At 44.1% G+C, this 27,696-nt stretch overlaps 1 long non-coding RNA gene across 2 annotated transcripts in view; it reads right to left on the bottom strand.

Moving 5' to 3' along the window:
* The window catches only part of LOC308475999, a 94,044-nt gene extending 72,800 nt beyond the window's left edge, over window positions 1-21,244 (bottom strand). For both annotated transcript variants that reach the window (XR_013985626.1, XR_013985627.1), the window contains exon 1: window positions 21,095-21,244. This is a non-coding gene — a long non-coding RNA (uncharacterized lncRNA). The remainder of the gene's footprint in view (window positions 1-21,094) is intronic.
* Window positions 21,245-27,696: the final 6,452 nt, after the last annotated feature.

The following is a 27,696-nucleotide window of genomic DNA, read 5'->3' as shown; positions in this document are numbered from 1 at the left end:
AACTCTGTTGACTCTGATGCACAGAGGGGAGAAAGAGTAGCAAGAGATGAAGAAGCAATTACAGGGAGTTAAGGTTTCATTGTGGAGCTGAGCCAATAAGATTTACCTCATTTTTGCATGCAGGTTGGAAAAAATGTCCTGTTTTATTTTCTTATTTTATTTTATTGCTCATAAGGTGCAACAAAGAGAAAAGGCAAGAATTGTTTAGGTAGCCAAGGATGGTGGAGATTTTGGGCAGGGATGAACAGACTGGAATAAAGTTACGTACATTGCCACTCCCATAGGCAAAAAGTAGGTTCTCCGCAACAGACACACTGGAAAGCTGACCATGTGCTCCTGTCACATTTCAGTGTCAATTGCCTGCAAATATTAATGTAGTTGCTGCTTCATGAATGCATCCAATTTAAGCAAATTCTTTAAAAAAACAACAACCCAACACCTCACCAATAGTATTTTAAGAGGTAATCACCTTTGTACCATCAGTTCCATTGCTGAAGAATAGTTTTATGGAAGATAACATGAGATATAAAGCCGAGTACAGAAAGATCCTTTTGGTTCTTTTATATTTTACTGAATGGCAGTGCATTAATGGAACCACAAGGATACTGAAAGGCGTAAGCTTTGAGCACGTTTGAATTTTCTTATCAGAATGAGAAGCTTAAATGTTTGCCTTTCCATCCTCATCAGCTTAGAGGCAAAATCATTTTGTCCTTTTGAGGGTTTTGCCAAGGATAAAATGAGATGAATAATGTTGGCTCTTTGTCTCTCATCCAATGCTCCTATTGCCATCAAAGTTGGCCACTCTAGTCTTAACTTTTCAATGGCAGTTGGATGCATGTAGATGCTGGCAGGGGTTGCAACAGCATTGTGCAACAGGAACCCCTCCATATCTCCTCAATGACTCTGCGCTGCACTTCTGATTCTGCTTGTCACAGAGAATCACAAACCAAAGTTAAGAGTTGCTTAACAACCAGTAATCTACTGTTGCACCTCTTAAATGTCTTTTCAGTATTTTCTATACAGTATTCACTGTATAGAAGTGGGTAAATTAAGTCATCAAAAACCTTTTCCCGCTTTGATCTGAAGAGCAAGACCCAACCGCATAGGAACCGCCTAAAGAGAAGCCCTGCTACCTTTATACTACCTATTTTAATACCAAGATTAATCTGCTAGTAGTAAAATCAAGAATATTGCCTCACAAGAGTTTTAACTATAAGCCACAAAGCATTGCCTCGTGTCTTTACGAGCTGAAATTTTCCAACCAGTTTTTATAAGTATCATAAATTTTTAAGTTTAATTTTTTTTATCATCCGATTTCCTCAAAACCTGTATTTGTCAGAAAATCAACACAGTTTAATCTACTAAAATTATACAATGGTGGGTGGATAGCAAATTCTTCCACAGCTAGTGAACACAAGCCCACCCATCATTTAGGTTAAAAGGGGATTTAAATTCCAGTGACATCTTCTGCAACAAATAGACATGAATGTGTTGGTTGTGAATTGGAAAAGCAACTTTTACTACATGAGGATGATTAGGATGTAAAGTGTTGCAGCAAGTACGTCTGCTCTCACTGTCTCCACATTTTGCTGTTTCTCAGAAGAAGCCATTATAGAATTTTTGGGATTCTCTAGCGTAACCTTGCTCAGGCAAATGGTGTGCCAGGAAGAACTAATAATATTAAGGAGTCTTGGTGAACCCAGAGCTGACTGCAACCTCTCTGCATGATTCAGTGTTCTGGCCTTGGCTTTTTCCAAAGAGCCTCTTGCTGGAAGTAGGTTATTTTGTTGTGCCTGCACATTAGATTTGACGGGACAAATCACTCCCAGTGCAGAGGGAAGGAATGACTTCCACTTGGTCAAGGCTCAGTTTTGGGCAGCTGCCAGAGGTGAGCAGGAGACAGGAATCAGAAGTCAGAGATTTGAGGCAAACCAGAACCAGAAGAGCATTTTTGCGTGCCAGTAGCTTCTAGTAAGAGCAAACAGAACTCTTGTAAGATCTTGCAGAGTTCAGCCAGATCTCTCCAGAAGCAGCTGCTGCAGCCACGCAATCCCAGCAGTCGCAGCAGCAGGCCCCCAGCAGCAGCAGCAGCGCTGGGGCCAACTAGAGGGGCCCCTGGGTGCTCACCACCCACACAGCGGGGCTCCCATTCCAGTAAAAACCGTCAGTCACATTGGAGGTCTCATGAGGCCTTCGGCGTGGCCACTTAGGCCCCGCGAGGCCTCAGAAGCACGACTGCGGTGTGCCAATTTCACGTGACATCTTGATTTCACGACATCATCATGCCACCCACATTATGTCGCGGGTGCCATTGGGCCCCCATAATCTGGGACCCAAGCCGGGGCCCCTGAGCAGCAGGAGAGGAGCAGCAGCCAGGTCAGCTGCAAAGCAGGTAGAACTCTGGTTCCTGTTTTCTTCCTGCTTTGCTTTGTTGCTGCTCCCCATGAAGTGACAGGAGAGGCTCCAGGCTGGGCGCCCCACCATGGATGTGTAGCAGCTGGCCTTGACCCCGGACTTCTGGGTGGGCGGGGAGGTCAAGACAAGAAATATTGGTCTGGTGGGAATGATTTTTGGACTATGGGGAGTTTGAGGTTTTGTGTATTTTATTTCTTTGGTAATTAGTGGGTCTGAGCATTGCTTTGTTTATTATTTAAATATGGGGGTTTTGTGTGGATATTATGGTATATGAAATATTAATGCATTATATGATCCCCCCCCTTTCCCTCCTACAGTAATTTGCAGTGTATATTTGTTGTTGCTGCTGCTGTTGCTGCAAGTCGCTTGGAGACCTTCAGGTGACAAGCAGCTAATAGGGCTACTAAATGCAATGCAATGCAATGCGAGGGGCTGGTGGGGCACCTGTGGAGGTGCCACCCAAGGTGGGCTGCTCCACTCTGCCCGATGGGCGGGTTGGCCCTGCCTTCCATTTCAGGAAGACCCAGTAGCCTCACAGGTGGGTGGGGCAAGTCCAGAGTCACTGTTCAAAAGGATGCTTTAAACTGCAGTTCTGATCATTCACTGCATGGGCCAGTTCTACATACAGCAGGACTAAACATTCCCAGTTCTAGCCCAACAGTTTCAGGAGTGCAAAAGCCTCTGGGCTTCCTTCCTTCTGTGCACCCAGAAGCAGCCTGATCAGTGGTTCACAGAGAACTGCACAGTGTGTTGTCCTCTGACGGTGGTTGGCACTCAGTCTTATACCCACATATGTTTACAGCTTATGTGCAAGCAAATTTTGCCTCCAATTTTATTTTGAAAGAGAAAACAGCCTCGGCTATCAGCCTTTAAGAGGGACACCGGTGTATGTCTAAGTTAAAATTAGGCATGCTTCCTAAGGGGTTAAACCTATTGAACGCAGTGGGACTGCCTTCTGCATAAACCTTCTTCAGCATGCGCTTCAAGGCTCCCAGGTATAACAATGAAAGCATTGTGCCCTTAATTGTTTTCAGATGTGACTTGCATGTGGAGTAAACGTGCGTGAAGGACGGCATTATGGCATCAGCCTTGAAAACCAACCCGCGTGTCTTTATTAGAACACTTGAACAGAATCCCTTGTACACAGCTGTATACGAAGAAAGCTCTCTGCATGCAGCTGGAGCACCAGCAAGACATGGGTAGAGATGGATACACAGCCCCTGCTCTTCTAGTATTCCTGTGCAGGTGGCCCAGCAAGCGCACATTCAACAACCAAGCCGTGCTCAAGGCCTTGCACTGAAAATGTTACAGAAAAACTAGTGCAGCCAGTACTAAATTAAAGGGAACTATACTGTGTTTTTCAGCTGTAAATCAAAATGATCTTATGGATATTTGGAAGCACCTTGTGAATATCTCTTACCTGGTAACAAAATCTGGTTGAAACATCAATAGATGCTCCCACCTAAAGGTTTATTCAGGCTTGGCTAAGAAGATCTGCACTTGTCATCCAGGCACCATCAGCCTCCACCACTAGGCTGGGTGTGGGGCACCACCTTCAATCAGCAATTTGGTACCAATAAAAAACATGTGCTACACACATGTAAAAACTGCTTCTTACAGGATCCCAAGCTGTATAGTCTGCAAGTATAGTCCGTATGCATATGACATCTGTTCAGGTGACCAGCTGAAAGTATACCTTCTGACAGAAGCCCGCTTCCCTCATCTGTGTGAAATCAGTTCTTGTACATGTTTAAGTCATTTACAGAGTCCTGGTAGAAGGAAGGAAGCAAGCAAGCAAGTAACAGTGCCATCAAGGCAGGACTTTGAGGCAGGATCCTCAGGTCCCTACTCAGCAGAAGAAGAAGAAGAAGAAGAAGAGTTTGGATTTGATATCCCGCCTTTCACTCCCCTTCAGGAGTCTCAAAGCGGCTAACATTCTCCTTTCCCTTCCTCCCCCACAACAAACACTCTGTGAGGTGAGTGGGGCTGAGAGACTTCAGAGAAGTGGGACTAGCCCAAGGTTACCCAGCAGCTGCATGTGGAGGAGCGGGGAAGCGAACCCGGTTCCCCAGATTACGAGACTACCGCTCTTAAACACTACACCACACTGGCTCAAGGAGCAAAAGAACTGTCATTTGCAGCAGGCCTGGCTCACCACATTCTAAAGGGAAGCAATACATACAGTAGTACCATCTAAAGAGGAGGCGCTCCTTAAGACCTTTCAGTTCAAAGCATAACATTACCTTTTTGTTCCTGAATAAAATAGGAGACCAGGGTAGTGATTTGTGTCGAAATTCACCTTAACATGTGGAGTTTGGGGAATCCTGGTCTAGCCTAAATGTTCCTGGATCTCATAAGCCAGTCACTTTTATTAGGATGACCTCAGAGACCACCCCTGCTTTATGCAGAAGTTCTTTTGTTTGCGCCAACAGAGATGGTGTGCTGACCTTTTAAGGGAGGCGGAGAATTACAGTGACTGAGTTTTTCTTACCAGCTCCTGTCACTGAGCATGTAAAACCTTCTAGCACCTGCTTTGGAGAGTATGAAGTAATGCAATGAGAAGTCATAAAAACCTGGATGCATGCTGTAACCAACTGGAGCTTTTCCTATTCACCAACTTTTAAATCCGTATGCCAGTGCTGCCTTGGAACGTTTGCTGTCCAAGCTACATCAAGGGACAACTCTTGCCTACTTTTTTACAATATAGCTACAATTTGGCGTTCATTCTAAGGCTTATTGTCCATCTGTGTAGAGTACTGCAAAAATATTAAGAGAACACTACCAGCTCAAAGATGGCTAAGCATCTCACATTATTGTTGATCTTCCAAGTGGGATTACTAGGATGGGCAATAAGGAAGATGGGGGCTGGATCTGAGAATCATCTTCTACCAAAGCTTCCCAATTCTTCACTCCTCCTCATTTGTTATGCTCTAATCTTCTGAAATATCTCTGTCTGTCTGTTATTTGTTCCTCCTGTTGCAGAAGTCTCAAGTAGCTGCACTCCTGGCCCTTTCTGGCCTTGCCTGGAGGTCCCACCGATAGAATCATAGAATCTTAGAGTTGGAAGGGACCCAAGGGTCATCTAGTCCAACCCCCTGCAATGTAGGAATCTCAGCTAAAGCATCCATGACAGATGGCCACCCAACCTCTCTTTAAAAACCTCCAAGGAAGGAGAGTCCACCACCTCTCCTGGGAGTCTGTTCCACTGCCAAACAGCTCTTACTGTCAGAAAGTTTTTATGAATGTTTAGTCAGCAGTGGCGTAGCGTGGGTTGTCAGCACCCGGGGCAAGGCAAGTAATTTGCGCCCCCTAACCCGTAGATTTGCGCCCCCTAACCCGTGGATTTGCGCCCCCTAACCCTAACCCCCAGATGTTGCACCCGGTGCGGCCGGCCCCCCCTGCACCCCCCACGCTACGCCACTGTTAGTCAGAATCTCCTTTCTTATAACTTGAAGCCATTGTCTTGAGTCCTACCCTCAAGAGCAGAAGAAAACAAGCTTGCTCCCTTCTCCATGTGATAGCCCTTAAGATATTTGAAGATGGCTATCATATCTCCTCTCAGTCTCCTCTTTTCCAGGCCAAACATACCCAGCTCCTTCAAGCACTCCTCATAAGGCTTGGTTTCCAGACCTTTGATCATCTTGGTTGCCTTCCTCTGCACACCTTCCAGCTTATCAACATCCTTCTTAAATGGTGGTGCCCAGAATTGGACACAGGACTCTAGGTGGGCTCTGACCAAGGCAAAATAGAGCAGGACTATTACTTCCCTTGATCTAGACCAAGCACCCCCAAACTCGGCCCTCCAGATGTTTCGGGACTACAACGCCCATCATCCCTACCTAACAGGACCAGTGGTCAGGGATGATGGAAACTGTAGTCCCAAAACAGCTGGAGGGCCATGTTTGGGGGTGCCTGATCTATACAGTAAAAAGGTAAAAGGACCCCTGACCATTAGGTCCAGTCGTGACCGACTCTGGGGTTGCGGCGCTCATCTCACTTTATTGGCCGAAGGAGCCGGCGTACAGCTTCTGGGTCATGTGGCCAGCATGACTAAGCCGCTTCTGGCGAACCAGAGCAGCGCACGAAAACGCCGTTTACCTTCGCGCTGGAGCGGAACCTATTTATCTACTTGCACTTTGATGTGTTTTCGAACTGCTAGGTTGGCGGAAGCAGGGACCGAGCAACGGGAGCTCAACCAGTTGCGGGGATTCGAACCGCCAACCTTATGATCGGCAAGCCCAAGAGGTTCGGTGGTTTAACCCACAGCGCCACCCATGTCCCGGATCTATACACTACACTTCTGTTGATGCAGCTTAGAATAGCATACGTTTTTTTGCTGCTGCATCATCACACTGTTGACTCATGTTAAGCTTTTCACATGTACTGCTAGTAAGCCAGGTGTTCCCCATTCTATATTTGTGCATCTGGTTCTTCCTGCGTAGGCGCAGAACCTTACATTTGTCCCTATTGAAATTCATTTTGTTAGCTTGTGCCCAGTTCTCCAATCTGTTAAGGTCATTTTGAATTCTGATTCTGTCTTCTGCAACATTAGCTACCCTTCCCAATTTGGTGTCATCTGCAAATTTGATGAGCACCCTCTCAATTCCTTCATCCAAGACATAAAGATGCCAAACAGCAACAGACCAGGACAGAACCCCGTGGCACACCACTTGTAACTTTTTTCCAGGAGGACAAGGAAACATTAATGAGTACTCTTTGAGTTTGGTCAGTCAACCAGCTACAAATCCACCGAACAGTTACCTCATTCAACCCACATTTTACCAGCTTCCTCGCAAGAATATGGGGGACTTTGTCAAAAGCCTTACTGAAATCAAGATATACTATGTCCACAGAATTTCCCTGATCCACCAAGTTTGTAATTCCATCAAAAAAAGAAATCAGATTGATCTGGCATGACTTATTTTTGAGAAACCCATGCTGGGTCTTAGTAATCTCAGCATCCTTTCCAAAATGCTCACAGGCCAACTGCTGAATGATCTGTTCCAGGACCTTCCCTGGTATCAATGTCAAGCCCACCGGTTGGTCTGGGTCTTCCTTTCCCCCCTTTTTAAATATGGGGACATTTGTCTGCCTCCAGTCTGTAGGCACCTCACCGGTTCTAAAAGAATTCTCAAAGATAATAGACAAGGCTCTGAAATTACATCCACAAGCTCCTTTAAACCCATGGATGTAGCTCACCAGGTCCTGGAGATTTGAATTCATTTAAAGTAGCCTGGTGTTCCCTTACCATCTCTTTTCCGACCTTGGGCTGCAGCTCCCTCCTTACATCATTTATTCTGTTATCACCAGGTTGGGCATCACTTTTCCTTTGGGTGAAGACAGAGACAAAGTAGATGTTGAGGAGTTCCACCTTTTCTGTCACCCAACAGCATTTCTCTCTGTTCCCCACACAGAGGATCTACCACTTGCTTGTTCTTCCTCTTCAGACATAGCTGAAGAAACCTTTTTAATTATTTTTAACCTCTCTTGCAAACCTGAGCTCATTCTGAGCTTTAGCCAGCCTGACTTTCCCCCTGCAACTGTTGACTACTTGTGTATACTCCTCCTTTGTGATTTCCTCTTTCTTCCATTTCGTATATATACCCTTCGTAACTCTCAGCTCATCTGTAAGCTCCTCATGCAGACACACCGGTTTCCTTAGATGCCTCCCACTTTTCTTTCTTGTTGGTATTGTCTTGATTATTACTGATACAGTGGTACCTCGGGTTAAGAACTTAATTCGTTCCGGAGGTCCGTTATTAACCTGAAACTGTTCTTAACCTGAAGCACCACTTTAGCTAATGGGGCCTCCCGCTGCCGCTGCGCCGCAGGAGCACAATTTCTGTTCTCATCCCAATGTACTATTTCTGGGTTAGCGGAGTCTGTAACCTGAAGCGTCTGTAATCTGAAGCATCTGTAACCTGAGGTACCACTGTATATTACTTTATTTCCCTCCCCCCTTTGTACCCCAAATTCACATATTCTGAAAAACCAAAACTCAGTCCCAAGTATACTGAAGTCTGTGTACATGCAACTTGATTTGCTCTCATTTATCTTTCGCTACCTTTACTTCTCCCATTTTTCCTTCAGCCCCCAAGCACTATAAAGCACCATGTAAAGGTAAAGGTAAAGGGACCCCTGACCGTTAAGTCCAGTCGCAGACGACTCTGGGGTTGCGGTGCTCATCTCGCTCTATAGGCCAAGGAAGCTGGCGTTTGTCTGCAGACAGCTTCCGGGTCATGGGGCCAGCATGACTAAGCTGCTTCTAGTGAACCAGAGCAGTGCACAGAAACGCCATTTACCTTCCCGCCACAGCAGTACCTATTTATCTACTTGCACTTGACGGCTTTAAAACTGCTAGGTGGGCAGGAGCAGGGACCAAACAACTGGAGCTCACCCCGTTGCGGGGATTCGAACCGCTGACCTTCTGATCGGCAAGCCCTAGGCTCTGTGGTTTAGAGCACAATGCCACCCACATCCCTAAAGCACCATGTACAATGTACAAAGAGTTCCAAACTGGAGGTGAGCAAGGGTTTGCCCACACAGGAATAGCCCTGTGCCTAGAAAGAAGCAGCTACCCAGTTCAAACTGCAGTGCTTGCTTTGAGTTTCACAGAATCAAAGAATCTTAGAGTTGGAAGGGACCCAAGGGTCATCTAGTCCAACCCCCTGCAATGCAGGACTCCCAGCTAAAGCATCCAGGACAGATTTAAAGGATTTTGATTACAAAGCACACCAAATTATATCTGAATGGAATCAAAGGGAGGAGTGACCCTTGCCAATCCCCAGACCACGTGGGGAAAAGAGTTTGATTGGACTGGGCACAGGCATGGAATACGTATATGACTTCCAAGCGGAATTACAGGACTGGAAAGCATTGCCATCGCTAACTTTTTGTGAATCATCCATTTCCCCAGCACAGAGATGGAAATATTTTCCTCCACACTGTCAGTTCATTCCTTGAGAGAGTTAAGTGTAAAGGGGAGAGAGTTTTAGAGCAGGAAACTCTGGGCTGAAGTCTCTGCTCCGTCAGAAAGCTCACCGGGTAGCAAGTCTCTCTTTTGACCTATCCTATCTCACAAGCTTGCTGTCAGGGTGGCATGAAGAGGGAAGCCCCATTAACACTGCTCTGACCTCCTTGCAGGAAGGGTAAACTAAAGATGCAATAAACCCATTTTTCTTAGCTTTTCAATCATAGTTCATTCATTCATCTGCACTTAAAGCACTATTATACCACATTAACAGCCACACCTTTCCACAGATAATCCTGAGAACTGCAGTTTGTGAAGAGTGCTGAAAATTACTGAGGCTTCAGGCAGAGCTGGAGCTGGGGGGGGGCAGGGGGGCTAGCCAGATTTTCTGCCCCGGGTGAAGCCTCCAGAGGGGCGTCATTCAGGCTCCCAGTCTGTGTGTGTACACAAATGGGCACGGTGGGTGTGGGTATGTGCGTGCACCAAACGGTGTCTTTGACCCGGGTAAAATAAAGCCTAGTTTTGCTCCTGCTTGAGGTCCCCCTATTTCCCTCACAGAGCTACAATTCCCAGGGGGATTGTTAAACCCCTCTGGGAATTATAGCTCTGTTAGAGGAATAGGGATCTCCTAACAACTCTCAGCAGCAACAAACCACAGTTCCCATGATGCTTTGGGCAAAGCCATATCTGTCAACGTGGCATAATCATGGGCAGCAACAGAATGAGACAAGCACCCCCCAAGCAAGGAGATCACCCACTCCCAGCCCATTGCTGGACTCCTCACTAGTAAGGGCAGAAAGAGCAAGACTCCCCTAGTAGGTAGTGCCAGCTGTCATTCTGGGAGGCCAGAATGCCCCGCCTTCCCCTCCCAATAACACAACTGTATGTGCAACTGACATAAAAGAGAGGCTATATGTGGTTGGCCAAATCCTTGGAAATGACCTCGCATGCACAATTTTTGCACATTGTCAGACCTTTTATCTTTTAATGGGATTTTCTTCAGGGTTTCACTGCAGCTTTCACATGCTTATAACACTCGCAAATGCCAACATTCTGTACTGAAATTGTCCTGCTGTTGTCTCACTTCCCTCATAGTATCAGTATAAAATTTAATTACATAGATTGAACTTTTTAGTCTTGTCTCAGGATATAAAATTAGTTTCCATAAATCACTCCCTCCACAGAGTCTGCTGGGTGAGCTCCCCTTTCTGGACTCTGGCATAAACAACTATCTTCAAGTGGAGGCCGACAAAGCTGGTTTTTGCAGCTACTTCTCAGAGTTCGGGAGATAAGCACAAAAACTACCACTTCCGTTCAGCGGGGCGGGGAGGGGGAGCAGTTTCATATGCCATTTGCTAATTGGACAGTACATTTAAGGTTCAGCAGTGATTTAATCAAATCATGGTTGGGAGAAGGCTGCATTTTCATTGTGATTTTTCCCTTCCTCTGAAATCACATGAATTTTAACTCATGCATATCTAATTTTAGTATTTCATGTTTCACGGTGTCTTAACTCTGCATTTTACTGAACCCTGATACTAAATTTCTCCCCCTCCCCCGTCAAATGTCAGATATTAATAGGGCAACTGCATGCGATAGTTGCATTCCCGGATGATGCTGGATGAGGAATTTTGCTTAGCACTGGAACTCTGAATCACCCCTCCTACGCGCAGAAGGAGAGCCGCCTGGATCAGACCAGAAGAGCCCCTCCAGCACTTCGTCTGCCATCCACAGAGGACAACCAGCTGGACCGGAGCAGGACAGCACGGCCTTCACACAGCAGGGGGTATTCAGAGCTTGCTGGCTCTGGCAATGGCGGCAGAACATTGCCAACATGGCTAGTAGTAGCCAGGATCTTGATGAAGGGTTGGGCATATAGCTGTTTTACAGTTCCAAACAGTATTTTTTGTCGTCACCCCAGGGCAGAGAGACAAATGGGGGGCTGGGGAACCTGAAAACTGCTCCTTCATCTTGGGGGCACTGAGGTGGAATCTACACACGTATAAAAAAAGTTTTGAAAATGCTTTTTTTGAAAAGTGTTTTTAAAAATACAGTCATACCTTGGGATAAATGTGCTTCAAGTTAAGTATTTTCGGGTTGCGCTCCGCGGCGACCCGGAAGTAACGGAGTGCATTACTTCCGGGTTTCGCCGCGCAGGCATTTACAGACAGTCAAAATGACATAATGCGTGGAAGTGGCAAAATGCGACCCACGCACACGCGGGTTGCGTTCGCTTCAGGATGCGAACGGGGCTCCAGAATGGATCCCGTTCGCATCCCGAGGTACCATTGTACATTGAATTTTCCATAAGGCTCACCATCGGCATCTAGTGTCACCTTGTATATTGCACGTGAAACGTTTTATTTGCAGTCACTCAGAGATGTTACATGATAGCCCCCAAACAATCTTTCTCATCATTGGGGTCCCTAAGAAATTTGGGGCTGCGTGAAGGGTTGGGGAATGTGAAACCTATTCCCTGGGGTTAGATACAAAAATACAAATGCATAAAGACTCACAACACACCCAAAATACAATGTTTAAGGGCAGCACCTCAAAATAGCTTTTTCATGCAGAATCCTAAATGAATCTTAAAGGGAAGTGGGACTTCTAGTGAAAAGGGGAGAGGGACACCTGTCACTTTTTTGGATGATAGATGATAGTTCCTATAAACCTCTTACATCATATGGTATGTAAGAATACCCCAGGCACCTGTTTCCTTGCTGCAAAACAGTACTGAAAGTGGGTGGTTTGGAATGAAAACACGGGGTGGGAATGGGGCTGCCTAGTTCTTCCCCTGCCCACCTCTCAACATTGTTATATTGTGTTTGAGGGGGCAATGGGAGCATCCCTCCCAGCTTGTGGGGTGCGGGTTGAGGTTTCTCAGAACCATGGCAAAGCAGGAAGAAGGGTTGAACTCATTTCTCCCCAAACGTGATCAAACCCAGCACCCAGTTACTATTAATACTTCTAGATTCATAAAACTGAAATCAGGGGTGGAGAAGCTGTCGTTCTCCACATGCTGTTGTGTGCCTGACTATGCATTTGCCTCCAAGAGACGCACAGGTCATCCAGTTGTCTGCCTTTTAAATAGATATAATATAGACAACAGTAGAATATGGCAGGCTAGTTTTAAAGATTGGTTACCTTAATTTTGATAGTGTTCACATTTTCCCATCTAGTAATTTCACCTAAAGTCTGACCTTTTGGGCAGGGAGATGGAGCAAAGTGACAGTAAGCTCTAATGTTTAGGAAAAGAAATGTTTCCTTCTAGGTGGCTGCTCCCAGACTTTTGAACTCCCTCCCTAGGGAAGCCAGCCTGGCTCCCTCCTTGTTGTCCTTCCTCCAGCAGGTAAAGACCATCTTGTTCCTACAGGCTTTTGGGAAGTGACTTTTAATGAAAGAGCTGATTCCATACTGTTTTTATTGTAATTATCTGTATGTTTTTAATAGATGTTTTAGATAGATAGATGCTAGGGAGGGAGCTGGATAGATAGTGTTACAAGACCTCTCTTTGCCGATGGGGTTCCAGGCACGCAGCCAGGTCTGTGGTCCTTTGGTGAACTGAGACATGGCGGAGACTGTCGTAGCTGTAAGAAATATGATTTATTCACCTATTTACACCTTCAGTCTGCATGGAGTGAGTCCAGTCCTTACAGCATGGTCCTTTCAAGAAGAGCTTGTGCCACACAGCAGTGCAGCCAGCCTGCCCAAAATGGAGCCCAGTCTTTCTTCCTTCTTTTTCCCAGCAACCCTGGCTCAGGACTCTCTTCCTATCATCTCACATTCCGTTACCCTGGGAACCTTCCAAATCCCTTGTCTCTGTTCCCTCCTCAGGGCAAGGGGAAAGGACAGGTCTCTTGCCTTGCCAATGGCCCTCAATGGCCCTGTATGGTTTCTTAATGGCGCTAGCCTGACCAGGTCATTTAGCACAGGCCAGCTCAAGAATTCCTCTGCAGCTTGTATTTCTCCCTTCACATTGCAGATAATCAAAATCTTATCACTTATTAATTTCTAGGGTTTAGGGGGTCCCCCTCTCAAATCTATAACACTAGATAGATAGATAGATGGATAGATGATGATAGATAGATAGATAGATAGATAGATAGATAGATAGATATAACTCTATTAAGGTTTAGTTATTTTAATTGTTCACATTTTATCTGTTAACCTCCTTGAGTCAGGGGAAAGGGTGGGGTATAAATAAATATAACAACAACAACAACAACAACAACCACAACAACAACAACAACAACAACAACAGTACCTTGTCTTGTTGTTTGTATTGTTAACCAACTTTTCTTTGGTCATCAACTTTATCACCTGGAAGGCAAATAAAAATGATCCTACAGGAACAAGGCAGCATTAGGCTAATCTTATTCAATTGGAAGAAAGAAACACAAGGATTTCCAAAACTTGAGCCAAAAGTCAGATACGGAAATTCTGGGAGTTCTCTGTTACTGGAAACATCATGAGTGATTCTGCTAGAGACATTTTGTAACAAATCAAATGAAAATGAAAAACTTTAAGCACAACCAACATCAAAACTGGAAGGAGTGGCAATTTTTCTATTTTCACTAATCTCACAACACAGCAGTCTTGAAAAATTCCATTCTCCATGACTGCCAGCTCCACAATTGGGGAAATCAAGGGAAGACAGCAGGGGGTTATCACATGACATGAGAAAACTGTTCTTCAGAAGATGACCTGAAATGTTCTAATTATTGGTTATTCCCTCTAGTCGGCAAATGCAGCCAGCAATCACGTAAAGTTCAGTGAACCCACAAGTGTACAGCTGTTATCTTTGACTTGTGGCCAAAACAAAATTGGAACAAAATTTACTCAGACAAGAAGAAAGTCGTCTCTTTAAAAGCAGTTATTTTTTGAGCCAGATATACAGGTTTGAAAATAAAAAGTAAATGATCTTTTTTCTTCCTATGAATTGAGCCATGGTCAACATCTTGGAGAAAATGTTAACATGGATTAGCTCCTTGACTGAACAAAGTCTTACCAAGACTAGCCGCCCAGTCTCTAGAGCTTTGGATAGTTTTCCCCCTTGATACTGACTTTTTCGTATTTTATCTTTTAAGACACATTGTCTCTCCTTCACATATTTATGAAAGACTTGGTTGATTTTATTTTGCTACAAACAAGAGGCTCAGTGGTGCTGGCAATGGCAATACTCTGGCACGCTTTAATTGATGCAAAGAATGTCAGTGTGGTCGAAGTGAGGACAAAAGAAATAGTTGACTGCTGTTTTCCTCACTCAGCATATCAATTTTCTTTATGCTGTTAGGTAAAGGATCCCTGGACAGTTAAGTCTAGTTGAATTTTACTATGGGGTTGCAGTGCTTATCTCACTTTCAGGCCGAGGGAGCCAGTGTTTGTCCACGGACAGCTTTTTGGGTCATGTGGCCAGCAGGACTAAACTGCTTCTGGTGCAACAGAACACCATGACAGAAGCCAGAGCGCACGGAAATGCCGTTCACCTTCCCACCACAGCTGTACCTATTTATCAACTTGCACTGGCATGCTTTCGAACTGCTAGGTTGGCAAGAGCTGGGACAGAGCAACAGGAGCTCACCCTATAGCACGCATTTGAACCGCCAACCTTCCTATCAGCAAGCCCAAGAGGCTTAGTGGTTTAGACCATAGCACCACCCGCACCTCCAATCTTTAAAGTGTATTGCAAGTTCTCATTGTGTGATGTGACATGTAAATGGCAGCTTTGAGATGCAGCTAACATCTTTCTTGTCTCATTTCCCCCCCACCCCCCCAAAGGAATTTCAATGGCCTTTAGGTTAATCATGCATTCCCTGGCACTGAAGGTTAAGAACAAATCATAAATTGGGAATAGAATTCCAGGGTTTTTGATGTGTAAAAAATGACCTAATATAGCAGATGTGGGGAATTGTAACCCTCCAAAAGTTGCTGGACTGCAGCTCCCACCACCCCTGATGCCTAGCCAGGCTGGCAGGGGGGGATGCAGTTCAACAGCATCTGGAGGGTCACAGCTTTCCCTCCCCTACAAGAGAACAGAACAGAAGAATCTTTATTTGCATCAGCCACTAGCCATAGCAAAATGTCTATATAAAAACACTGTGCTCCCCTGAAATTATAAGGTTAGACTTGTAGAAAGAGAAATCAAGTGTTGGACTCAGAACAGGGTGGGATCAAACCTGAGTTCAACCATGTATGCTACTGTGTCCCTGTGGAGGAATCCTGAGCTCCAGTGCTTTCCCCCCAGGTATGCAGTGCTGGAACCCTTTTCCCTTTTGTTTTTATTTTACACATCCACCCTTCAAAATATTTAGTTCTGCTACGTGTGCCATTTCTCCACCTGTTTCCTCTACCCATCTTCCTAGCCTTCTCACTCCTTTTCCTCTACCGCCTTGGAGCAGACTGTAGCAGATCCTACCCCTCTGTCACCAGTTGTGGCAGATACCACCTATGTAGGCACTGCACATAACCACCATGGGTTATCTTATGGGGTTTTCTTTTGTGGGGGTAAACTTAGTTCTTTGGAGACTCAGGCAGAAGCTGAACAAATAAGAGAACAAATTTACAGAACAAAGTTGATAAAACAAAGGATGTGTCAGGAGACAATGTTCTTTCAGGAAACAGTTAACTTATTAATATTACACTAAATCCAGTGGGTGTTACAGGCTTCTAGACAAGGCTTTTAAATTTCTGTTGCCTAATTCAGTTCTTCAGTTACATGTTACAGGTTTCTAGCCTAGATGGTCAATGCTCAGCTTATTTCGTTATTTCACTTCAGCTCCTTAGCTTAGTTTTTGCATAGGTGTTACAGCTTAATACTTTGGTCCTTAAGCAAGGTGGAACTTTCTGTCAGATCCCAACCTTCTGTCAATGACACTCCTGAGGTACTTCTGGCAGTGCAACAGACCCAGGGAATCACCTCACCCCTCTTAACAGGCTTGGGAGTCTTCTCTACCTAGAAGATCTCTCTCCTCCTGACTGGATCCTCACAACCTCTAATTCTCCTGCTCAAACTCAGCCCTCCAGTTCACTCCTGTCTGAATACTCTCCCAAGACTCCACACTCCAGTCTAAGCTCAGGAGACCCCTTTCCCTCAGAGTGGATGTCACACACAGGGAGACCAGGACCAACGCTCTCTAAGTCTCCCTCTCTCCCTCCTGCTCTCTCTCCATCCATCTCCCTCTCCAACTCTCTCCTCAGAAATGGCTCCGTGCTGGCTCCACCCACCTCTGACTGTCTGTCTTGGTAGCCAATCAGAGAGAGGCTCCAGCCCCCTGGTGGAATTTCTGAGGGACTGCATCACCAGACTGGTCTAGTTCAGCTGTCCATCACATACATATCTGAATTGCTCTGGTTCTAGTCTAGAGACTGATCATTCACTTAGTTCTGTGTCTGGCCAGGTATGCAAAAGCTTATTGTACATTTTGCCATTCAGAAGCATTCAGTTCTTGTATGACAATCAGAAGCCCGGGGGGGGGGGCTGTATTTGTCACCAGGGGACAGCTCTTCCACCTGGGACACCTGACGTGTTGGATGGCAAGTTGGGTCAACGTTCTGGCAGTCTGGTTAGCCAGCTTGTTGCCTTTCATGTCTGCAGGCATCCAACAACATTACGAGCCTCCAATGACAGACAGTGATAGGAAGTAACGATCAGGAGATGAAGCAGAAAAAGAAGAATTAACTAAGGGAGTCAAGATAAAGTCCAGATTTGCCTTACTTCAGGAATTCAACACAAATCAGAGTTTTCCCCAAAGGATGAAAGAAGTTCAGCATTAATTACAGATGATCCAATTGGCATCTTTCTTACTACTTTCCAGTCCATTGTGGATGAATGTTGCTCCCTGGGATTTAGATCTATCTGTAAAAAGCACAAGATAATCGATATGCATTGAAAAATGTTTCAGAGATACAGTTGCTGATACTGCCGAGATGTAACCCTAACTCACAGAAGCTGAGCAAGCAAGTAAGTCTGAATAATCGTAAATGAGTGCAATTTCAGTTGTTGCAGTAACTATTTAAACCTAAATGCAAGCATGGAATCAGTAGAGTGAAGAGACTATCCCTGGAGGGGCAGTCAGTACCAATAATAGTTTAGCAGCATGGAGCAGAGACAGTTGTGCATGACACAGGCGCAGCAGTGGTTCAAATAATTCTGAATAAAGGCTGAGCACAGGAGATGTGAAATATATTCTAGTAAATCATTAGGTCCCCTATGGACAAATAGGGCCCAGTTTCTTCAAAGCTGAAAGCTTTGCAGAACTGTACACTATAGAGCCCCAGTTCAGCTTAAAATAGATAGATACACTATAGATTCATAGCACACATGCTCCTCATTTTGGAAGTTTGGCTGTCCCTCTCACTGGTAATCTTCCAATGTCAACTTAAAGTGTTTTTATTTAATCAAGCTTTCCAGAGATAATAAAAATTGTGGGCCATATATAGATACCAGAGTTTTGAAGTTTGTTGTTTTAAGGATGGTTTTAGAATTTTCATTGCTGCATTTTAGTGGACATCATATTTTGTGGGATTGTGTGTTGTAAAACTATGATGTGGCCATTATAGATGAACAGTGGGATATAAAACAAACAAGTATACATTCCCGCCAGATTAGGGTTACCAGATGTCCCTGGTTCCCGGGGACAGTTCCCAGATTTGCAAATCTGTCCCCGGGAATCGTGGCAGCGGCAGCCTCAGCAGCCCGAAGTCAGCCTGGTAGTGCAGTTGGCTCTGGCTGGCTTCAGGAGCTGCTTGCTGCTCGCTGCCGCTACCACTGCCAAAGGGGAACTGGGGACGTCCGGCAGTAGAGATCTCCTGTCCCCTTTGTTTTGACAGATCGGGGGAGGCTTGGGAGTCGTGGGTGGGTGGGTGGGTGGGTGTTGTCCAGTTTTTTTAGAAAACTCTGTGCATTTATGTTTCACAGGATGCAAAAGAAGGGCTTTGCACCTTTATACAACATGCATGTGTGCTTGAGCGCAGGGTCTTTTGCCTCACCATCCCCACTACTGACTCCCTGCTGCTACTCAACTTCCAAAAAAGAAAAAAGAAAAGTGTCCCCAGATTCATTGAAAAAAATCTGGTAACCATATGCCAGATGTCCGCTATAAAAGAACTACCAGAATTTACTAATTAATTAAAACATTTTAACCTTGCCTTTGATCTATGATCTCTTAAAGCAGGTAATGCCATCCATAGTAAAAATAATAATAAAGTAAGAATACATAGCCAACTAGAGGTTATACAAAGACAGAGCACAACCACAGCACAACAATATGGAACAGTCCTACATACAAACATTTTTTATAGGGCGAGGTGGGGGACATGATCTATGGCATTTATACACGAACAAACTACCTGTGTGCTCAGGGGACCTGCAAAAATATGGTAGGGCAGGATGCCACAAGAGTCCTGCTTTAGTGATATAGACAACTGAGTTAAAGAACAAGGGTATAAAAAAACTAAAGTTATGCCAGCAATGAATGCTGGAAAAACCACATCTTTTAAAAGGCTAGAAGGAACAAGGACAAGTAGGAAGCCATTCCATGTCCAAGAAACCTCTGTCACGTTCCCACCACCATATTTAAGATGGATAATAAGGCTTTGTCATAAAAGCTCTAAGCAGTTTGTAAGAAATAGTAAAATTATCAACAAAGCAGTTAAAACCAAGTGATTGAAAACATTTAAAAGCTACTCTAAAATTGTAACACCACATTATATAACAATGATAAGCAATTAACTGTGTTTAAAATGGCTTCCTGAAACATGGCGAGAGGCAACCATAAAGCTTATATGAAAACCAAATAAGGACCACGACATCCTACTGACCAATCTCACAACTGTAGCAAGATGCAGAGATTATTTTATAGCTATTCTTGCTAAAAGATTGCATAAAATTATGCTATACATACACACTAAGTTCCAACAGGCTTTATGAAAAAAATCACAAACCCTTCTAAGAAATGTAAAAAGACAGATCAATTGCATAGAAATGAGTAAAGAACCAAATCAACAACCCCTTTTCTTTTCTTATTTGACATGGAAAAGCCTTTTGATCAATTACAGTGGAGCTTTCTTACCAGGGCCACACAAGAACTGAACTTAGGTAGCCTTTTCAAGACATAGACAAATTTTCTGTATCAGTGCTTTAAATAAAAAATCTACATAAATAATCCTATGCCAAAAATGCCACCTATCTGCCAAGGAACACGTTTGGGATGTCCATTATCCCCTTAACTCTTAACTATATTTCTTGAACTCTTGGCAATTCACATACAAGAAAATAAGAAGATTAAAGGATTAGATCCAGAACTTAAGAGGTAAAAATATCTTTGTATGCTGATGACATAATATTATAGCTATCCCAGCCAGAATGTTGGGGGGGGGGGATGCCCCCCAGCTGCATATAGGAAAGCCTTGGGCTATAACGTAAATATTCTAAAATCTGGTTTTTTGGAGTAAACATCTCAAGTGAACAACAAAATAAGCTTCTAGAAACTACTAAACTAAATTGGAAGTCCGCTCTGATATCTGGGGATTTGGATTCACTCAAATTTTGAACTAATGAAGGAATATAACTGCAATGTATTTTATACACAAATATAGAAGGACTAAAATAACTGGGGGAAATATCCAGTGTCATGGCTGGGGAGGATAGCTATCATAAACCTGGTTACTTAGCAAAATTGATATTTCTGTTCGTTTTTGCTGGAAATTGTTATTTTAAAGAAACCTAGCACTTTGGCAACAGAAAGTAATGAAATTTATCTGAAGAAGCAGACCTTCAAGAACAGCTAATGAAAATCTCTACCAAAAAATTAACAAAGGCAGCCTTGAGGTGCCTGTATTATTTGCTATCATCAAGCATCTAAACTATCTCTAATTAAGTGGATGTTATATGTCTCCTATATAAGTAGAAGAATTCTTTATAGGAAATCTCTGTGGAATACACTTTGATATAAGCCACAACAAAAACACCTCAAACTAAAAATTTATACTTTCTACCAAAGCAACAATTAAAGTTTGGATTAAGCTCCCTATTTATTTAGCCTCTGTCTTCTCACCACTGGCATCAATTCTACAGGATGAATTGGTGGATAAAGAACTATATAGGACAATCAATACTTCAATATGGATAAATATATTGTGTGTATGTGCTTGGATTTAAGATGAAAATATGATCTCTCACCACCAAGCATTGACAATATACTCTCCCATTATTTCAGCTTTTTCAATTTAGACGTGTGGCAGAGAAAATAGTAGATAAATATGGAAAGCAGCATAAACTGACTGCATTTGAAGCTCTTCTAATGAAACTCAACCCAAAAAGATTGATTACTATACTAACATCTACATAACCCTTTTGGAAATAAAACTCGTTTGAACGTAGTCCACATGCAAGATAAAATGGGATTATAGAAACAGTTAAAATGGGACTATAGAAAAAGTTCTATTAAGCATAAACTCCAACATGCAACAACAAGAATGGACTTGGGTGTTCAATAATATCCTCAAACATTTAATAAGTTTCCAGCATTAAAGAGCATTTCTTTAAGAGAATGTCCCAGTGATATCTCACTCCTCATAAACTAACCAGAATACATAAAGTAAAATTCCCATCTGATCTTTAAGAACAGATTATCTGAGCATTTTCTGGTACTATAAAAGGTTGTAACGATTCTGGAATGTATATTTAATATAATGCATGACAGCACTGACCTCAACTTGCTGCAGTGCTTCAAAACTGCTCTTCTCTGTTGCTTGAAAACAGAGGTAAGACCAATAGATCTAGAAGTGATTGCAACCTTCCGAGCAACTTCTAGCATCCACATCACTAATTACTGGAAGACTAAAACAGTCCCTCGATTAAAAGACTGTGTGTGAGTTTGTAGCCAAGGGCAGAAACTTTGCAATTTTCCAACAGTTTCCCATAAGCCCCTTGCTTGCACCTTTCTGCACAGGGTAGCAAGCACAGAGTAACTGCAGGTTATTGCTACAGCAATACTGAGCAATTCTGCTGTTTAGGCAACCAAATGCATAATCTTAGCCAACTTCATAAATGTGTAAAGAGCTTTCAAAAGCCTTAGAACAGGCAGTTTTGAATCAGAGGATTTCCGATATCTCAAACAAGTGCTGATAGCTCAAAATCACACTTAAGAGGATTGGTTTCTATGTGGAATGGTTTTATAGTTGAACTTCATTGGTATGAGAGATAGATTTAGTATAGAACAAGAAACTGTGCCAAAGCAAAGATTGTTCTTTACATGATATGGAAGGGTGACATTGCTAATACAGTGCCCAAGAAATTCCATGACTTCTGTAGGCCTGAAAAGCTGCACCTTTGAAACGGATTAGTGATGCTACATGATGGAGACAATCGTAGAATAAGTAAATGTAAATGTGTTGGGTGGATAATTTCTCCCCCCACACACTTGTTTTACCCCATTGTTGTGTCTACGCCAATGCTTTTTAGAACTATGGACACCTGGTTTCCTGCTCCCTGATTAATTTATAATGGGAGATGTGCCAAGGCTTAAACCTGCCTAACTATCACCAAGATGCCATTCCAGTGCATTGTGGATGTGATTTTCAATTCTAAAGCCCTGAGAGAGAGAGAAAGGAGATTAAATTGCAGAGAAACGAAAGCAGTTTTAAACCAAGTGATTTGTTTTATTATTCATAACAAACATTATGAACACCCTCCATCCTGTTAAATTCAGGATGATATACAACCAGATTTATATCATAATATGCAGGGGGGGGGGGAATGCATTAGTAAAATCCCTAGGTAAATAAAAATAATATTGCTTGGTGTCAGCAAGATTGCAATGTTGGTGCTAGACAAGCCGCTTTAGGGAGGGTTTCATTGCAAAAAGAAAAATGGCCACTCATTTGTGATTAAAGAGCATACCTCTGAGGGAGGAAGCACCTGCAGATGGGTCTCAACGGAAGAGTCAGGCAGCTTAATATAGGAATGGTAGTTCCTTCAGGTATATGCATCTCAAAGGTAAGTACCAGCATTTCAAATTGAGCCCAGAAGCAAACAGGATTCATTGCACAGGCAACTCACTGTTAAGTCCCAGGCCGCCACACATATAAGTGAAATTGCGTAAAGTGGGGAGCACCCTCTAAACACCCTTTAAATGCACTCTCTGTTGCTCTCCCATCCATTTTAAAAGTACAGTATCTAAACATATCCACAGCGAGAACTGAAGCTCTGGGGCTGCTGGAGGATGCATGGAAAAGCGGCATTGGCGGCTGCTGCGCTACTGCCTGCACCAGCTGTTAGGCGGGGAGGCTGAGCAGCGTTAACAAAGCCCCACTGCACCTCCAGTCTCTTTGGGGTTTCTTCCACCCTCAATGACATCCTCTTCAGGCTCTGGGGAGGGTCTCCTCATGAGCTACAAGGGCTCTCCAGCTCTCTCCCGCCATTTCAGGGTTTGAATTGAATTATTTAATTATTCCCGGTGCCACGTGTAGACGTGGCCACATGCAATGGAACATGCATAAGTGGGGGGATGCCTGCACAGAACAATAGTCTGTCTATAGAATCAAGAAGTTGAACAAAATGCAAGATTCTCTTAAGGACTATCCACGTGCAGGGTGGGAGGTGGTGGTGGGGAGCCAATTCCCTGAGTCAATTCCCAAACCCCATGAATAAGGGGTAGCCAATGTGGTGCTTCCGGATGCTCTTGGACTACAACTGCCATCCTGCCTGACCATTGGCCATGGTACCAGGCTGGGACTGGTGGGAGATGAGCAACCTCTGGAGGACAACACATGGGCCATGGGTCCCTACCCTAAACCATGCCACTGCTGTGGAAGCCCTTTCCTTTATCTCAGATGCCTTTACGTAGATTTGCAGTGCAGCACTAGACAGGAAAGCACTCTGCAACTGTTCAGAGGGTTTCTCATGTTATTAAATGCTTAGCGTGGAAGACCAGTGCAATGAACCCAAATGTTAATCACTAACTGTTACATTCCTTCTATTTCCTGCAGCCATGGATAATGTTTGTTTTGCAAGCACTACTATATGAAGAAATTACTGCAACTGGTCCTGTTCCTGAGAAACAGCAATTTTCTGAAATAATTACTAGGCCCTTCTGACCAGACCTGCGTCTGTAGTTGGAGCAATGATAAAGAGAACATTGGCAACCTGCTGCCAATAGAGACCAAAAGTATATTACTTTGAAAGTGGGTTTCTCTTCCACTTAATCCAAACCGTCCATCTCCATTAGCCCTGGAACCGTCCAGAGGGCTGTTCTTCCCTATATTGCGCTCTCTGTTAAGCTCCGTGCATCTCCTCTACAGGAGCACCAGAAATGGGAACTGGGAAATTAGATGGCTTAATCTGCATGTGATAAAGAAATCATTCTCAGCACAACACAAGCAAAATTGCCATGAAATCTTATAAACCAGGCAAAATTGAGACTCAAAAAGATATTCTTTCAAATCAAGCCTTTGAAACAAACCTTGCATACACTTGGGACTTGGTGCAATCCATGCCAGTGAATTTAAACTTCCCTGCCCAGCTAATCCAAGAAAAGCTGGACTCTGTGCTCTAGTATAAAGAAAAGCTAAGAAAAGAAAAAGAAAGAAAAGCTGGACTCTGTGCTCTAGTATAAATTATGCTAAGTAAGCACATTTTGGAGGCTGTCTGTTTGCGTATGTTCATCACTCCTGGGCTAATAGCCCATTCTAGGAGCCTGTTAGATCAGGAAAGGGTCAAACGCTGGTGCACCAATCAAGCTGAGGTAAAATCTTTACTTTTTAAACATTGTAATGTTTAAAAAGAAAGACAACGGTAGGTCCAACTGGATCATTACAGATCTCTTGTGTTAAGTATGGTTTGGCCTCTGGGAAGCAGAATTCTGCACCCAGTAGCATTCCACACTCCACCAGAACTGTCTCACACACGCAATGAACACGTGTGCAGGAGTAAGGTCAGGATAGCAGGCTCCCTGCCCCTGCCCTAGCTATGCTCCTTGCTAGCCTGCACAGGCTCTGTACACCAGCCTTCCCTGGGTTCACTCACAGCAGCGTGGAGCTTGCTCTCAGCACCACTTCCATGCAGACTGCTTGCCACAGAACAATGGTGTCTGTGTGCTGGCCGCCATTGCACAGCACTTCCTGTAATAAGTGTAATAATCAGGGCCCCCTGATTTCTCCCGGCAGTGGACTGTGGAAGCAGCTCCCGGGATGGCAGGAGGCATGAAGACTCCTTCCCAAAGCCCACCTGGTGCTTACTAGGCTTTGGGAAGAAGGTATTTGGACTCTTGCACCCTGCCAGAGCCCTCCCGCCTGCTGCTCAAAGCCATGCAAGCTTCACTTGAAGAGCGGAACTTCAACATGCAGCTTTTGTTTCCAGTCAGTGGAGGAAATGGAAGCAGCCAAGGCAGGAGCAAGTGAGAAGTGTGATTTGCGTGCCGGCCGATGGAGGAGGCCGGCAGGATGTTCCCCCTCCGTGATGTCTGCTGGGACCCGGACAAGATGAGTGTGCTTGCTGTTACCAGACTTTTAGAGAACTGCCCAAGTGGAATCTCCTCCTCATAACAGCCAAGAATGTGGCTGGGAGGAGTTGCACATCAATACACCCCCCCCGCCCCCGAGTGTTCTCTCAGCATTGAGGAGTGGACAGCATGGCAGATGGCAAGGACCTCAGGGGCGACTCCAAAGAGGAGGGGGGAAAGAGCACGAGGAAAGGCAGTGGGGGGAGAAAAGAAAGAGAAGAGAATAAAGGCTTTTGAGGAAAACAGAAAGCAGTGACTGGGATGGTGGAGAGACAAGACAACAAGACCATTCTAGGCAAGTTCCACACAGCCCCAATCTGCCTCACAGAGTTGATAGATCATAGAACTGTAGAGTTGGAATAGGTGCCAAGGGTCATCTAGTCCAACCCCAAAAGAATCTCATCCTGATTTCCATCAGCAGAATGTTGGAGGGTATGGAAGGCTGCTATGACAAATGATTGAGTCCATGTAACCAGTAACCCTACAAAAGCTGTGTTCCCAATTAGGCAGAGGGAACCCTATACATGCAGTCCATGCAGATCTTCAGAGACAGGAGCTGCTACCAGAATCTCTACGACACACACAAACTAACAATCTTAGAATGGGGCTAAGAACCACACATATGCTAAGACATGCTGAATTTGAAATTTTACCAGTGGATGTCTCATGAGTACAAAAAAAAAGTTGCACAACATGTTGCTTCCTGCATGCTCCAGCCTCTTGTCACTTTGAGCAAAACTTAAGGGTAACTGATTTTCGGCTAAGCTTTTCATTCCTCCCTCTCATGCATGTAATGACCACCTCTGGGAGCTGAATGAGCTCAGGGAAAGGACATAATTGCATGGTTCACCAGTGAGTAGGAGTAAGATCTGTGCTTTGCTGAAATGCATCATAAGCCTGAGAGTGTGTTGACCAAAAGCAGCAGAGAGAATTTGCAGCATCTCTGAAGGTCCCCAGTAGCCACAGTGGCTGTATGTCACCTCCAGAGGCATTAAGCCTCTGAATGCCACTCCTGGGAATTGCTGCTGCGCTCATGTCCCGCTTGCCGTCTTCCCACTTGGCATCTGGTTCACCACTGTGAGGGCAGGATGCTGGGCTAGATGGGACTGGTCCAGTAACAAAACCCAGTCTTTGGGAGCAGAGGCCAGTGGTGGAAAGAGGACAGTCAGCTATTGTGATGGTGATATTTAATCTTAAAATTAAGATTAATGACATTCTCAAAATTTGTAGTGACTTTGCTTCTAAAGGTTCTATAAAAAAGAATTACTTTGATCTAAAAGCATGAGCAGAAAGAGAAAATATCAGTGCTGTTCTGTGAACTTCCTTGCTAATGGAAGACCACTTATGGCTGAAGTGGGAAACCTTGTGATCAGCCACACCTCCACATGATCTGCCACAAACCACACTCACCTGTCTACCACCTGACATCAGGTGTGGAATTTATGGGTATGCAGAGTATGTGCAGAATTGGGCCCTGGGGGGCTGAGGGGCTCCCAAACCATTAGTATGCATCATTAACAGAGAGGAGAACTTTGAAACATGACTACAAACAATGAAATGCCCTTTGGTGAATTTTAGTCTTTTAGTCCATCGCTTCCACTCTTTATTTCTCTCGCTCCCCAGTTAAAGTCAGTGGAAGCTGCTCCATTAGGGCGGCTAGCACTTTGCCCTGCCAAGTGAAATGTCAAGCAGGTAAAGCTGCAGTTCAAAAGCAGGAACTCTGAATCATCATCATCATCATCATCTAACGTAGTCTGCTACGCATTGTCAAAACATCACACTTGTAAAGGAGAGCAATGTCCGTCTTCTTTCTCAGGTTTAGATCAATCTTTATGATCAGCATTAGCACTTGGGAAACTGCAGGTGCCTCAGCGTTTCCCCAAAATGTTGGTACTAGGAATAAATGCATTTTCTAAAATGAGAGGGAGAATTAAGCTTCTGATATGATACTTAGATGACATGACCGCAGCTGCATAGCCTACCTAACTCAACTTTTTGCCTTTTCATAAGGTGCTAAAACCGTGCTATTCCGTTGCACAGTGGTAGGGGTTATAACAGCAGCTTTACTGCTTTCTGTGCAATATTTGAGAAATTTGATTACTGAATCTTAATTATTTAATTTTTTTATTATGTTAAGCTATTCAGAAGACAGCTTGTCAACATTTTTTAATTGTTACAATAATCAGAATTATTAATCATTTATGCTTATTATAATTAATCATGCTTAATTTGCTTATGTATTAAATGCTTGCTTCTAAGTATACTTTTTCTAAGGCATGGGACAGTCAGAGAGGGAACGGAATGCAGGCTCCGTGTAAGGAGATCACATCAAGGACGGAGCTGGCAGGACTGGCTAACAGAACAGGCTGGGTTTGCAACAAATTTGGCAGCCAGAGATGAGCTGGCAGAGCAGTGCAGGACAGATAATGTGGCAAATACTCCTTTGTTTAACACCGTTTCCTTGGAATGCATTTTTGATATGTAAACTGTGATTTCTTTCTATACCACACAGACCCTTTTTCTGACCTGAGAAGTCGGGGGTCTGTCTCTTCTTTATTCATCTGAATAAAGCTGAGTTCTGCCTCTAAGAAGGTCTGACTCCCTTTCCTGGGTGGGAGGGGGGATCTATTCAAGGGAAGAACAGCGTAGATTTATGCAACAGAATATACTGTATTAACTGCCTAAAAAGAGCACTCAGTGGGATGTACTCAGTATTTTAAAAACACGTGTTACATTCATGCTAAAGAATAGAAAAACAAACAGAATTTTTTGGGGGTGTTTAAGTCCAGTTCGGTAATGAAACTAGTTAGA

The sequence above is a fragment of the Podarcis pityusensis genome (genome assembly GCF_964106645.2).
Source record: "Podarcis pityusensis genome assembly, chromosome: 4".
NCBI lineage: Eukaryota > Metazoa > Chordata > Lepidosauria > Squamata > Lacertidae > Podarcis > Podarcis pityusensis.
This window is presented reverse-complemented; position numbering and strand designations above follow the sequence as displayed.